Genomic DNA, 11945 nt, shown 5'->3' on the forward strand with positions numbered 1-11945 from the left:
ATAGGCCGGTATGAACACGGCTTACATGTTTCAAACTGAATAACACAGAGTTTGTTGAGTGTATACTAGCAGAGGTGCAGACAAACCACTGATGGGTGACAGGAAACCTCTATGGCTGCAGCCTACTATGTCATTATCCAATCAGCTGATCACCTTATCTTTGGGGCTTCTGGGAACAATGAACAGTTTGTCGTGGCTTACCAGTGGAGCCAACTGATATCCTGACAAAAACATTTTCTTCCATGCTTTAGACATTGTTCATGAACGTTGGTAAAATTAAAATTAAAAGTATCATGATTGTTTTGAGATCTTTCATCCCCTCTTTGGCTCTCCATACAGACTGTACCTGTATGCAAAAAAAGAAGAAAATCCTACTGAAACATGACCACAAAATACAAACAACAATTTGTAGGCAAAGGGATAAGATTTCTGACCCATTACCTCCAGGGTACCACAAGACTATTAAAACTACATTTTATTCAGTGTACAGTAAAATCTGTTTATATCTTGTCTTCATTAAAAATAAATAAATAAATATATAAAAGAACTTACAAGGATGTCGATGAATATTAGCGTGTTGCCATTTTCAGAATATTTGTGTCGTAAAAACTTCCAGTTGTATTAAATGAGTTGTAAAGACGCACATTTCTGCAAGTGCTGTAAACATAATTTGAGGGACTCTGCTTGCTCTCTTCACATGGCTGCTCTCAGAATTGTTTTTTATCTGCACTCATTCCGTCTGTGATGACCTCGGACAGACATCATTTCATTCTCCATTACCCCATTGATACGGCAGCACCGGAGGCCGGCCCTTTGACGCCACTCTGCGTGAACGTACAACACCGCCATCTGAGAAAAGCCTAAGTTTCAACCATAGCTTTATGCAACTTTTGAAGCCTTGACAATGTAAACTCAGGGAGAAATCAAAAAGTCAAGTCTTAAGATAAATACCACTCAGCAGTGTTAAAAGAAAACCAATGAAGGCCGTATATTGCTGTCCAAAGAATTCAAGCTCTATTTAACCTTGTCAAAGAGTAACCATGCTACAAAATTGCTTTTACAAAAGAAACTACTCACTGTAACTCAAACCTTTATATTCAGTTCATGCATGCAGTGTTTACGAGGTCAGCAGCATGACATTCAGAGTTTTTGTGCTTTCACACTGCAGCATGTTAAAGGCTGTCAAATAAGCAAAACTAACTTCTGAAAACACAGATGGACGTAAATCATCTGCAGGAAAACATTAAGGACTTTAAAGAATTACTTAAAACCATCCTACAAAAACCTAATTCTACAAAGCACACATGTGGAAGCTCAGAATTATCCACCAAGATGACTGCAGTGAAGATGACTACACTTCTACTTCAAGTTGAGCCATGCTTTAGTTACATGTTGATCAGTTGATCAATTCAATGTTCAGAAAGAGGTGCAAAACCGCTATGACGAGATGAAGAAGCAAAATAACTGATGCTTATGAAGATCTGTATCCCATGTATGGAGAAAAGAAAAAATGCTACAATGAAAACTCAAATTTAAAAACTCAGACTACACAGAAAAAGAACTCTTTACATAAATACAACATACAGGATGTTTGTCTTCGTTTCCACCGCCAACCAACCAGCCTGCCCCACGTGAGGTGGAGTTCCCGCTGAGTGATATGATTTGCATTGTGTGACTGGTGAGCTCTCGCCTTCATTTCCTCCCCTAACAGCCTCACACCTGCTGTGCCGCACAGACCCGGAGCTAGCGGGCCGCATCCTATAGATGAAACTACCTGAAAACAGCAGCAACCAAGTGCTTTTTAAACAAAGTAATTTTATCCACAGCAGCTCCGTGTGTGAGAGATGGCAGAAAACGGAAAATGTGAAAGTGGAATCAGTTTGTACTATGACGGTGCTGACAGACTTTCAGGCAGTCAGGGGAGATAGACTCAAGATAATTCATTTTCTATGAATTCTAAATATTGCCTGATCTCAATCTAGTCGACCACTTTCACACTGACATTACAATCCACTGGTGATGCATTCAGTCAGACCTCTGCAGATGTATCAGCAGGAAATAGGAGATGCAACCATCCATGTTTTACACTGCATGGTCTCCAGCTGTTTGAATCTCATGGCCCTGCTAATGTCTGCATCTTATAAACATACTAAAGGCTTCTGTAGAACCTGATCTGACTAAGATTAACAGTTTGTTCACACTGGGTTTGCAATTCATGTCAGCAACTCGCAATACGGACTTCTTTTGATTTTTGACTCACCCTATCTACAACTTTTGGGCATCCAGGTTCACCCAAAGAGGAGGTTGTGGGTGGAGCTGGTTCAAATGCAAGTGGACCAGACCATCTGATGAGATAGCATGGCTGACAGCAGTAATCAATCTAGTTCTTGCCTCTGTGGTTTTCCCCCTTTGTGTTTACAATGGTTTGCAAATGTAAAGTTTCACTTTTTTCTCACTTGGTTGGATTAATTTGCGCGGTGGCTGTGGCTCAGGAGGCAGATTGGGTCGTCTACCAATCAGAAGGTTGCATGACAAAGTGTGATCTTAGGCAAAGCACTTGGGTATAGAAAAAAAGGGTGATTGGGTGAGAGTAAAGTAACTGAGCACTTAAAGCTCTTTTTTACTGCATTCACTCAGAGTATATAACTGCCAGTCCATTGCACTGTAATCAGCCAGAATCTGCCCAGTATCTAATATCAGAGTGTAGAGCCTGATAGAAAGAAGAAAATTACACACTAAAAGAACTATGGTGTATTTATGGCCAAATAATGGCATTTGTGAAATTATTTAGAGCTTCGGATCTGCACTCAAGTCCAATAGGTGGCAGTAATTCACCAGTAAGCTGGTTTGCGCACTGCCAGTGTACCCATAAATAAGTAGAATTATTGGCAAGGGCGTTTTCTTTGTTAAGCAATAATTTTGAGTTATTCCTACAGAAGCATGTTTGATTTCTCTGAATTTGGGGTAAAACACATACACCATGCATGTCTGTACTTTCTCTAGTTATCTAGGAGGATGATGAATCATAAATTATGGGGCATTTGAAAAAGAAAATTAAAGTAAAGAAGTGTCTGACTTTAAGTACCAACTGCATGACCTCCATCAATTCTACAATCAGCCTAAAATCAGCTCTAAAAATGAAGATTCAACAGACTGCTGTGTTTGGAGCGGAGCTTTTCAGGCTTACCAGACCTAAAAGTGAAACCGAATTAATCAGTAATGATCTCGACTGCTCAGCATAGACAGGAGCTATCCTCGTGATGGGAACGTCTGTCTGAAGTTTGAAGCGTGAAGTTGCTGAAACGGTCGGTTTGGATCAGGAAAGTTGTTCCTGCTTCTGCATGAATGTCTTTTCTCTACAGGCTGTTTCTGCCCCAGAGGGTCTGAATATGTATATCTGATGGAAATTGCTTAATGATTTGCTTTCATCTGCCAATCTTCCAATAGAGCTGGAAACCTTTGTGAAGGAGGAAAATAAGTCAGCTCTGATTGGATGTAATTAGGCCTGCCAGAGGCTACGAATAGTAGAGCAGGTAGAAAGACGAGGCTCAGCGAAGAAGCAAACTATAAGGGAGCTGTTTGTATCCAAGCAGTCTTGAACAGGAAGACATTGCTTCAATGTTGTGACACTTTTTTCAGTACTCATTCACACGGCAGCATGTTCTTGACATACAACAGAAGCTCCACAAGCCTAGAAGAAGAGATTATTCTAAGAGCTTCTGTAAATACGGTTACCATCAATTGTCAGACTTTAAAAGATGCCCTAAATATAGAAACACTACTTACCACATTTCCTTTAAAGCCTGATACTAGATTCATCTTTTAAACCTGATTCCTTCAGTGTCTAAATACTTTCCTAATATAATCATATTTTAAGACTCACTGGTATAGCTTATGGTTGTGAAAGAGAGAAACAACAGTGATGATAAATCGGGCACATAACATATATTAAATTACTTTGGGTGAGGAAGTTTTCCTAAAACCTGGATGTAGGATTGGATCGAAAGGGTCACGAGGGTCCCAGAATCACTGGATGATCAAAGTGTAAGAAGCAGTCACAGCAGTTGGATGTTCTACTCCAAAGTTTAATCAGAGTGTCTTAAACTGAACAGGCAATAAAGTAACAATAACAAGAAAGAATAACTTCTTAAAATTTTACCTAGTGAATTATTGGAAAACAGATTAAACGGACGTATTTATTCTCACAGGCCTACAGTTAATAGGTGTTGTTTTGTTCTGTTTTTGCTGTTTTCACTGCCATAAGGCTTTGTAAGACGACACAGGTTGTTTTGTCTTCATTTCTGTGTTAAGCACATTGAATTTTCACATAATGAAATGTGCTATATAAATAAAATCGTCATCTAGGGAACCAGTGCTTGTTTTTGCTCCTCTACATCACAAACAGCTGTGATAGATCCATCAAACTCTTGCTCAGTTGATTAAAGACAATTCACGACACCGTGAGTTGATGTAAAACTCAGTTAGTTGCTGTTTTTAACAGCGCTACATATGCATTTGAGTCCTGAAAATGTCATGTTGATATGTCCTGTATATGTCTGAAAATAACTGAAAAGCATTGGATTTGAATCCACCCCTCTGCACTTTAAGGTTCTGTAACTATTTTAAAGTACATAGAGGTAAACCTTTGCATGATTCCATTAAATATAATCATTTTATTGTACAAAAAATACAAAAGAGGGGATCAGGTGGGATCTGCTGATTGTTTTTGTTCCTGAAATGACCCATGAAAAGATGTCCTGTCATTTAGCAAATATCCAGCATTGTCTATAACAGTCTCCACTACCTGCCATCAGCTGATGTTTTTCACTTAATCTTCTGACAGAAAACTGAAAAATTCCACAGAAAGCAGCTGTGATTGAGTGACATGTAGCTCTGCTGTGACTTTGACAGTCCAAAAAAAAGGCAGGAGAAATCTTCACTGCCCGCTGTAATGCAGTGCCACTTACTCCACATGCCAGTTGAGCCCATGCTGGCTCTTCTTCCCTTCTCCTTTAGTGCCGTGTCTGTCCAAGCAAACTAAATAACTATGACTTAAAATGCTACCAGGCTGACAGGCTTTGAAAAGGCGCTGTCTGCCCCCGTGACACACAGCTCCCTTTGATCCTCTGCCGTCAAGACCAACACAGCTCCACTCGTCATAAAAACCTGCCTCAATGAACTTTTCAAAATCGCTTTTTTTCTTCCTCTTCCTCACACAGACACACTCCTCGTTCCCACTTTCCTCTCCAGCGCTCTGTTGCATTTGGTTTTTCGTCCTCGTTTTGCTCCCCATAGGTTTCTGTTGTCTGCATCTCTTGATTTGGCTTAATGACGACATCTGAAACAGTACAGTAATCAGCTGAAATGATTCCCCCCGCAGCTGCTGATAGACACTGAGAGGAAATGGGTATCTGTAGATGATGATTGGCAGCTTTTCGCATTTACATATCTTCTGTTTGACTCCCTTTGCCAGGCTTTGCATCAGGGGAATATGTGCACACAGCAGGGGAACCATATTCTGAATATTTTGTCACCTGCAACAGATTTCATGGAGCAAAGTGCTTTTTTCCCCCCGACGCTGCCTGGAAGTAAGTCATCATTTCTTATGTAACTGACTGAAAAGAGTAAACCATACAGTAATGTAAGTGATATAAAAAAAATGCATGACAGAGCAAATCCATTAGCAATCGAACTGTACGGCACCTGGGATTTTTCCCTGTTGAAAAACTCTCTCTTTATGATTTATTCATTTTACACGGTGGTAGGATGCTGTTGGAATGGAAAATATGCTTCTTTATTGAAGGAGAACAGCTAATGCTGCTATTAACAACAGAAATATCTTCTCCAGCATCCACCTCACCAAACAGTCTGTCAGCACAAGACTGAACTTAGGCTGAATCCAGAGTCGCTGTCCTGCAGCTCACTCTGACCTCCATGTGAGTGAACACAGCTTGTGTACAGTAGAAACACTTTTACAAGAAAACCCATTTTTGCAGTGCACGGCTTATGTCACTACAATTTGTGTGATTTCATATTTCACTTAGTGTCCTTTGCTTGCCATCTGCACGGATTCAATCTGTGCCAGCCTGTCTTCTGCTTCTTTAAATACAGCAACAATCCAAATGCAATTTTATTTCAACTGTCTTGGATTGTGGTCATACAAGCTGTGCTAGAAACTGCTCCAAGTTTAGATTCTGGGCCTTACGTTGTAAGGACAGTCTTTTAAATCACTTAATCTACAATAATATAGCTTATGTTATCAGTAGTTTATAATAATGATCCACGAATGCAAAATAATTAGTAAGTAACGTGCACTGTTACAAGGGAGCAGATGAAAGGGTGACTTTTGACACAAGTGGGATCAGCCTGTGAGTTCAGTACTTAAATTTGAACATTTGGATTGATGGTTTTGGTTTCCACTGAGACAAATTACAGATTGCACTTCAATAAAGTGTGATTTTTACATTTATATTTTTAGTTAAAAAATAGTGCTGTCAGCATTAATCTCATTAAAATGTCGTTAACGGCATAACCGCATTAACGCAGCAAATCTCCTTTAGCGAGTTAATGGGGATCGCCCGGAGCGAGGGGCTGTATGACACGTTAAGGAGCTAACCAGGCTAACGCATCGACACTGTGCAGCCCTCGCACAGAACGATCCGCGGTAACTTGCTAACGGAGATTTGCTGCGTTAATGCGGTTATGCCGTTAACGGCACTTTAACGAGATTAATGCTGACAGCACTACTAAACACATGGGCTGAAAACGTGCATGCCCGTCCATCCACCCTAACCTCCTCCCAGTTTTGTCTTGTCTTGTCTGTTGATTTGTTAGTAGACAACAATCATTTTATCAGTAATAATTAAATAAATATTACGTGTATGGCTGACGAGAAGGGAGCCGGAGATCGACAGACGGATTGGGGCTGCAGCTGCAGTAATGCGGACGCTGCACCGGTCCATCGTGGTGAAGAGGGAGCTGAGTGTAAAAGCGAAGCTCTCAATTTACCGGTCGATCTACGTCCCTACCCTCACCTATGGCCACGAGCTGTGGGTAGTAACCGAAAGAACGAGATCGCGGATACAAGCGGCAGAAATGAGCTTCCTCCGAAGGGTGGCTGGCCTCTCCCTTAGAGATAGGGTGAGAAGTTCGGCCATCCGGGAGGGGCTCGGAGTAGAGCAGCTGCTGCTCCACATCGAAAGGAACCAGCTGAGGTGGTTCGGGCATCTGACAAGGATGCCCCCTGGGCGCCTCCTGGGTGAGGTGTTCCAGGCATGTCCCACCGGGAGGAGGCCCCGGGGCAGAAGATGGATGGATGGATGGATGGTGTATGGCTGACACATAGGTGCAGAATCACCTGATTCCTATATTTATACATGTCAAAAAATCCTGCAGTTATTACAGCTTGTCCTGTGGGAAATCTGCATGTTTGTGCCAGGTTTCATGGCAGTAAATCCAATATGTGTCACATCATTTTGCTGTGAGCTAAAATGTGATGACAGGCAGTGAGATATGTGTAGATCTCTAATATTAGTGTATTCTATAGCATTCACAAGCTTTCACAGGCCATGATATTATTGATGAAAATGAAGCAGCCAGTCTTTTACTGATCTTCACTATGATTTATTGTGACAGGATCATTATAATGCTGCAATAAAGCGATAAAACAATTTTCCAAGAGCAGCAGCTGTGTGGTTTGATTGCACACAACGGGCTCCTGATGACACTCTCCACTGTTTTTTGTAATTAATCAGGACGTCTCTTACTTGCCTCTTTCAAACTTTTATTCCCAGATTCTCTTTAAAATTAAAAACAGAGAGCATTTTTATTTTCATCATCAGTCATCGCGCAGGTAATTTAGTTTGTCAAGCAGTGAGATTGATGCCACTCTGTTGTGGGAGTGAGGCCAAAATGCATCAAAAGCGTTTAATTCACTTTTTAAAAACTGCAGCATTGGGCCATATTTAACAATCTCAGTGGGTGCTACTCAGCGTTAGAGCTGCTGTATGTAACTCTTTTATACCCTTGTGCATTCAAGCATGCAGTTGTGTGTATATTTATAGGTGAATTCCTAGGTGTCTGTATATGTGTGATTTGAAAAACACATGCAGAACAGTAGGCGTCGTGTCCTTTTGCCAGTAAAAGGCAGAATTTATTTCAGAAGTAGGCTGCAGTGTTCTTTACAGCACCTCCATCTTTGCCTTGGGGGAGCAATGCTGCTGATTTAGCTCCTTTCACATTACACCATACATGACCAAGCAGACCTAATTTATTTTCCCTCCAATTTCCGCCCTCCCCGTCTCTCTGCATCTCTCTCTTCTTCTGGAAGTTTTTACAACTTTACATTTAACGCAACACTGACTGAAATGCACTCCAAATGTTTGGCAGTTTCTCTCCTGGCTGCTAATGTCAGCTCTGCACATGTCATTCGTAACTGCCCGGCTACTGCGGCCACAAAGCTGCTACAATCCCACATTTCCAAATGCTTAGTGAGGGTAGCTGCAGTTAAAGTTGTTTTATTAGCTGTGTCGTTGTGAGAAGCTCAGCCGTAAATTTGCCTCCTCTGCTCCCGCCGTCTCTCCATCTCAGAGTGCTTTGTGAGGCAACTAATTAGGCCCGAGTAACAGACTGCACACTGACCTCCGCTTCTTTCCCTCTTTCATACTCACTTCACTTCAGTTTTCGTGTCACTGGCACGCCATATGCGGGACATTTTGAAGCCTTGGTGGCATCTGTCTCTTTATCTCTGGGTGACAAAACATGTCCGTGAGCATAATGACAGAAAACGTACAGAAAATGCACATTTAAATCAAAGCTATGACAAGAATGAGGAGCTGAGCTCTGAGCCCACCCTAAACTTTACCATCAAAGTCCAGTGTTTGGTTGGCCCATTCATCCATCCTGACCTCGTCCCTATGGTGACGTTGTGGTTTCACCTGACTTCCTCCTTTGCTTTTATTATAATCAGGGCTGCACATAAGTGGTCCGCAGCTGTGCATTCGCCGTCAAAATAAAAGACGCGCACCAGATAAGAAGTTGCAATGCGTGTTTGCGTACATAAGATTTTCTGGAGGAGGACAGACATTTGTTTAGAACTCTTAAAGATGTTGAAGAAGCAACCTCCTTTAAGCATTTACTTTGGTGTTCCTCCACCTGCAAAGAAATGTCAGAACGAGTCCGAGCCGTAAAAGAAGCGCGTATTCTCGGAAAAGTGGTTGCACAAGGTGAGCTGGCTTCAAACAAATGATGAACGCACAAAGATGTGGTGCAGAATATGTTGTGTGAAAATCCCACTCTAGCAGACAAAAATAGTGCCTTTTATATGTACGCAAACGCGTGTTTCAACTTCTTATCTGGTGCGCGTCTTTTATTTTGACAGCGAATGAGCACCTGCAGACCGCTTATGTGCACCCCTGGTTATAATCGCTGCAGTCTCTAGAGGACATTGTAACTGGAACATTAGCTTGTCATTTAAGTTAAAAACTGTCCATATTTTTTTCAGATCCAATAAAATAATAGCTGGTCTCCCTATTTGCCATAAAAAAATGTAACGCCCATAAAATTGAGGATTAAGGTGCTTTTACTGAGTTAGATGTTAGCAGAAAGCGAGCTAGCTAGTTTCCATTTAAAGATGGTATACCCTGTTCTTCCTGAAATATTTCTAAATGGCATTGAAGGGTTTAAAAAGTTGCATAGAAATAGTGGCATAAAAAACCTGGACAGGCTGAGTTGAGTTTCTGTTGTGCAAAACTGTGACACCATGGGTGCAGTACGATAGCTTGTTTGATCAACTTCAGCTGTGTCAGTACAGATACATCTGCGCAGAGTGACAGAAAATTTAAAGTTTGGAGAAAATAAATTCTGTCTATAAAATATGAGTCATCGATCACAGTGGTACAATCAGATTAATCCAATAACTTGGACAGTGCAAACAGAAGTGTATTACTGAGGCTTTGTATATATGACAATAGCAGCTTAAAAAACTTAAAAATAGTAACACCTCCTGTACAAGCCTCAGCTGTTGCATCATGAACAGAGTTTTACTGTGGATCATAAAAGGTAGGATTTTCCTGCGTTGTCATGAGGTGGCTATTTTTGATAAAGGGAGCACATCAGACAACAGACTACTGCATGTCTCATTGCAGCTGGTCGAAGAAAACATTGATTTCTTTCTGAAGGATCAATTTAAACAGATATCAGAAGGTTTTGTGTAAAAATGTGTAGACAAACCAACCGAGTATATTGACCTTTTCCATTTTTACACAGTTAACGTAAATGCAAACTTTACAAGACCTAATGTAACATCCAACTATTGATATAATAATAATAAAAAAGCATCTCTTGCTACAGATAACAGCTTGAGAGCTACACTATGCCACAGTTTAATAAAGCACTGCAATTTAATGAACCATTGATGTAATCATACCACATGTACGCAACCACTCCTCCTCAAGGAACTGAGTGGTTTAAACTGCCCAGTTAGTAAAAGCATTATGAAGAGCTCTCTCTCTCTCTCTCTCTCTCTCTCTCTCTCTCTCTCTCTCTCTCTCTCTCTCTCTCTGCGATGCACTCAGCAGTCAGATGTTGTAAATACTTGGGCGTGAAACAATGAAATATGTTTCAACATTTAACTACATGAAACTGTTTGCATTGTGGTTTAATTAAGAGGGGAAGATAAGAGGATAATTGCATAATTTTATTTTCACTCTAGACTTGGTGTCATAAAAATTAATTTGTAAAAAATATATATAACTAGATACACTGCATACCCACTGAGTTGATTGATGAGACAAGCATGTTCTAATGGTTCTAACTCACTCTACACCTACGACTGCACAGCCACTAACAGCTCCAACATCATTGTGAAGTTTGCGGACGACACTACAGTGGTGGGTCTTATCACCAACGGTGATGAGACGGCTTACAGGGAGGAGGTCAGCGCCCTGACCCACTGGTGTCAAGACAACCATCTCACCCTCAACGTCGCAAAGACAAAGGAGTTGATAGTGGACTTCCGGAGGTGCAGAGAAGTACACACCCCCATCACCATCAACGGCGCTGCTGTGGAGAGAGTGAGCAGCTTCCGGTTCCTTGGAGTACATCTGGCTGAGGATCTTACGTGGTCAGTACACACAAACAAAACAGTGAAGAAGGCGCAGCAGCGCCTCTTCTTTCTCAGGAGACTGAAAAGATTCGGCATGAGCCCCCGCATCCTCAGGACCTTCTATCACTGTGCCATTGAGAGCATCCTCACTGGATGCATCACCACCTGGTATGGCAACAGCACCGCCTACAACTGCAAAGCTCTCCAGCGAGTAGTGCGGTGCTCTGAACGGATAATTGGAGGTGAGCTTCCCTCCCTCCAAGACATCTACAGGAAGCGCTGCCTGAGGAAAGCGGGGAGGATCATCAAGGACTCCAGTCACCCCAGCCATAAACTGTTCAGACTGCTTCCATCAGGAAGGAGGTTCTGCAGCATCCGGTCCCGTACCAGCAGACTGAGAGACAGCTTTTTCCATCAGGCCATCAGACTGCTGAACACGTCATAGACACCTCAGCTTCACTACTGGAACTTTAACATTATGCACTCCACACTGTATATAAATGCCACTTGTTTTGCACATATTCAACTCTGTATATTTTATATATTTTATTATTATTATTATATAATATACTATTATATATTGTACATATATTTATTAGTTTCAGGTTGGCCATTCTTGTATTTTGCTCGTTTGTGTTGTTGTGTTTGCACATCTCTGTTGCTTGTGGGGCTCGCACACAAGAATTTCACTCGCATGTGCTGTGCCAGTGTGCCTGCACATGTGATGTGACAATAAAAGTGATTTGATTTGATTTGATTTGATTTGAGGGTGGAGGAAACAAAACTTCACCATCCCCTCAGTGACTAAAGTCTGTCTCTATCATAGGGCATTGCACTTTTT

The sequence above is a fragment of the Mchenga conophoros genome, linkage group LG16 (assembly GCF_057382185.1).
Source record: "Mchenga conophoros isolate Kocher_MC1m ecotype Shallow Benthic linkage group LG16, M_conophoros_male_GT1.1, whole genome shotgun sequence".
Taxonomy (NCBI): domain Eukaryota; kingdom Metazoa; phylum Chordata; class Actinopteri; order Cichliformes; family Cichlidae; genus Mchenga; species Mchenga conophoros.